The 4,205-nt window shown below is 41.5% G+C and overlaps 1 pseudogene across 1 annotated transcript; it reads right to left on the bottom strand.

The window, feature by feature from the left end:
- Positions 1-417: 417 nt before the first annotated feature.
- LOC308527025 (AP-3 complex subunit sigma-1-like) lies at positions 418-972 on the bottom strand (annotated as a pseudogene). Its single transcript has 2 exons — positions 707-972; positions 418-640 (listed from the first exon to the last, which is right to left on the bottom strand). The product of its transcript is annotated as an AP-3 complex subunit sigma-1-like (transcript).
- Positions 973-4,205: the final 3,233 nt, after the last annotated feature.

Raw genomic sequence — 4,205 nt, 5'->3', positions numbered from 1 at the left:
TACTGGCCCTGGCTGGTGTGGATCAATAGGTTGGAGCGTCCCGTGCACTAAAAGGTGGTAGGTTCAATTCCTGGTCAGGGCACATGCCCAGATTGTGGGGTTTGATTCCTGGTTGGAGTGAGTGTGGGAGGCAACCTGTCAATGTTTCTCTCTCTCTCTCTCTCATCCTATTTCTAAAATAACTAATTTTTTTTTTAAAAAAAATCACACTAGAACTACTCAATTTCTTCAAAATTACTGTGCAAGATAAACAACATTCAGCTACCATACTAATTTTACACAACTTCTGTACAGTACCTTGACTTAAATCCAAGAGCAAAAGTTAAGACTCTCCTCTGTTTTTGACAAACAACTGCACTTAGGTGACTTCCTCCCACCTCCCCCCTGGGTTTTACAATTTAGGCCTTTTAAATTGTTTTATTTAAAAGAAGGCAGGTTTTGTGCTTTTATACTGATGTCACCAGTGTTAATATTTCTTGGGATCTCAGGAAGATTCACATTCTTTACTGCTAATACAGCATGGGCTAGAGCTCCCGCTAAGCCAGCCTCAGATTTCTCCAGTTTATTTTGTGCATCAGTTTGTGTAACAATCTCATTCATGTTGGTCCCCCATCACTATTTCTGCAAGAATATTGTGAACCTCGCTTACATAGAAAATTAAATCCAGTTCACATTTTCAAAAACTGTCTAATGTTTCCACAAATACTTGAATTAGATCTAAAATGCCAAGTTCACTTTCTGAAGAATCCACACAGAAGACAAAATATAACACTGCATAATGTCTGCAAATCAGTTTGTTGTCAGCTCCAATTAATAATCCTCCTCCTAGGAAATTACAAACATGTGCATCTCTCTTGGATACCAAATGGAATGTCTCCCTGATGATTCGTTGTGTTTCTTCACTGGAAGGCCTGTAGAACTTGGAGAGCCCAGCTTCCTGTGGTTGTTGAAGATGAGCATGGCCTTGATCATGGCTGAGCCAGGCTGGCCGGGTGGGCGCTAGTGGCCAGGGCGGGGGCGAGAGCCTCACCTGGGATCTTGGTGGGGATCCTTCCCCATCCACCCCTGATACTTTTTTTCTTTCATTAACTTTGGTATATGGTGTAAGGTAAGGGTCCAACTTCATTCCTTCATGTGTGGGTACACAGTTTCCCCAGCACCATTTGTTGAAAAGATTACGAGCTTTATTTATGATGATAGATTGAGCTATTCTTTTCTTTTTTCCTGCCTCACCTGACACTGGCCACACAGTTTGGAGACGGAACGCTTGCAAACTGCTTCTTCCCCTTCATATTGCCTGGCTGGTGAAGATCCACCTTCATTCCTTCAGTAATAACAACATTTATGCTCCCCATGGGTTCTATGATTCTTGCTACCAGCAATTAGCCTTCATATCCCTGTCTTCCCCATGAGGCTGGTAGGTGGCTTTGAGAGTTGGTGAGACAATGTTTACAAAACACTAGCACTGTGCCTACCACTCAGCAGGGGGATCAGTTATGCCCTTCCTTTCCAGGCAATAGCTCCTGACTCTTCATGACTTAAGCAAAAAGTGAAATTTATAGAAAGGCCATTAAAAGCTCACAGACGAATAGGAAGGCTGGAAAGCCAGGCTTGGAAATGGGTAGGAACCAAGGTCATTTGAGGAAGGGTCTGTCCTTTCTTGCTTCATAGTGGGGCAGACACCAAAATTTAGTGAAGCACCAAGAGTATACATAATGCTGTATAAAAGATTCCCCAGAGGAAATCAGGGACCATTAGGAAGAGAGAGTCAAAGATGGACAACAATTTATGGCAACTGTTTGCAATAATTCATCTGGTTGGTTTCCCAACATCCACATCCTTTTCATTCATATACTCCCCAAAATGCTCCTGCCTCCCATAATGCATTAGCCTCTCCCCAGAGGGAGACAATAAGAAGTGTTGTCAACTTCTGTTCCTAGTCCAGGATGGCTCTGTGATGTATATATGTATGTGTACATATATATTTTTTTCTGAACGATCTGAGAATTCATTGGAAACATTGTGCTTCTTTACCTCTGAATTCTTCCATGTGTATTACCTGAGAGCAAGGATGTTTTCTTACATAACCACAGTACAATTATTACAATCAGGAACTATAATAACGATACAATACAGTTACCTAATCTAAGTCCACATTCAAATGTTATCAATTACCCCATAGCTCCTTTTCCCACTCCAAGGTTCAGCCCGGGATTGTGCATGGCACGCAGTTGTGTTCCTTTGGTTTCCTCATTATGGGGCAGTTCCTCAGCCTGCCTGCATCTTTAATGATGTTGCCACATTTGAGTAGAGGCTGGTTATTCTGAGAATATTCCTCAATGTGCGGTTGTCCAGTGTATTCTCATTATTAGTTTCATATTACACAATTCTGGCAGGACCACCACAGAACTAATGTCATGTCCTTAGTGCATCACATCCGGAGGCACTTATCTGTTTGTCCCATTACTGGTGATGTGATGTTTGATCTCTCAGATAAGGTGATACCTGCTTTTTCCTCCACTGTGAAGTCATTGTTTTCTTCCTTGTAATTGTAATTTGTGGAGAGATTGAGTCTAAATAGTCTATTCCAGATCAAATTTTCACGCATCAGTATTTTTCAGCTCCCGTCTTTATATTCTACTATAAGGAAAGACTTCCCTTTTCCAGCTTTCAGCTCTTTGAAAATTAACACGGGCCCAACATATTCTCACTCCATCTCTGACTCACCCTATTCTCAGTTCACTGTTAGTCCCCATTCTAGTCCTGAGCCTTACCTTTGACTGACTGCTATCCATCTGACTCCAACCCCATCTCTGGACTTCACTGCTCCCCAAGTTTTCCTGTCTCCTTCACCCCACCCTGTTTTCTGCCTAGAGTCTGGACAGTATACCCTGGCAGGTAGAGTGGATATTGATAGTCTGTTATCAAGAGCATTTACCTCAGAGAACATTATATCAATCTTCCCCTCCTTTTAAGTACTTTATTACATCTTTATAGATTTCTACTATTTCCCATCAATCTTAAACGTTATAGACAGCCCTAACCAGTTTGACTCGGTGGATAGAGCGTGGGCCTGTGGACTGAGGGTCCCAGGTTCGATTCTGGTCAAGGGCATGTACCTTGGTTGCGGGCACATCCCCAGTAGGGAGATGTGCAGGAGGCAGCTGATTGATGTTTCTCTCTCATCGATGTTTCTAACTCTCTATCCCTCTCCCTTCCTCTCTGTAAAAAAATCAATAAAATATATATTTTTTAAAAAGTTATAGACATACTTTCATTGTTAATCTTAGTGTCATTGGCTTTTCCAATAGACAAAATTAGTTGGGGGTTTTTTTCTTAAAACATGAGTCCTGGTTTTACTTTTTTTAATACTTTATTCTAAAATGTAGTTTTCAAAAATATACAATCCAATGACTTTTTTGAGGGAGAAAAAATGGGAATTAAGGAGTGGGATGAATGTTCATTTATTTCATCCATTCATATATAAAACTCATATGGTGAAACCTTAATCTCTAATATGATAGTATTTAGAGATGGGACCTTTGAAAGGTAATTAGGTCACAAGGGTGGAGTCCTCATGAATGGGATTAGTGCCCTAATGAGAAAAGGCCAGAGCTGGCCAGCTCTCTCCACCATGTGAAGACACAAGAAGTTGGCAGTTTGCCACCCAGAAGAGAGCCCTAACCAGAACCTGACCATGCTGGCACCTTGATTGCTGACTTCCAGCCTCAGAACTAGGAGCAATGAATGTTTTATGTTTATAAGCTGCCTTTGTTATAACAGCCCATCCTGACTAGGACAGGAAACAAGAACAGCAAAAGTACAATTAAGCCTGAAGTAAGGCTAGTATATAGAATGCATGTCATGTGGGCATTGCTTGGTTTGGGGTATCCTTGTAGCCATGCGAAAGGAGTTTTATCATTAACTTGTCATCTTTATTCATCAAATAGCAATACATTTTAAATTCCCCAAACTGAAGTAACAAAGTTAGCTACTGAAAATGTGGGATATTTTTACCATTTTCCAGTGCTGGGTGGTTCTGTCCCTGGCCTTACATAGTTTCCTCACATGCAAATGCTGACCGGTACTCAGCTGAAGATTTGCATGGACCTCTGCCGATCTCTAGAGCTCTTTCCCTCTTCAGCTTTCTCCAAAACTCTCCTGAGAATTTCAGTGGCCTTGGCTTCCCTGGACTCCCAACTCTA

The sequence above is a fragment of the Myotis nattereri genome, assembly GCF_964212035.1.
Source record: "Myotis nattereri genome assembly, chromosome: 1".
Classification (NCBI taxonomy): Eukaryota; Metazoa; Chordata; class Mammalia; order Chiroptera; family Vespertilionidae; genus Myotis; species Myotis nattereri.
The sequence above is the reverse complement of the archived record's forward strand: the minus strand, read 5'-3'. Positions and strand labels throughout refer to the sequence as shown.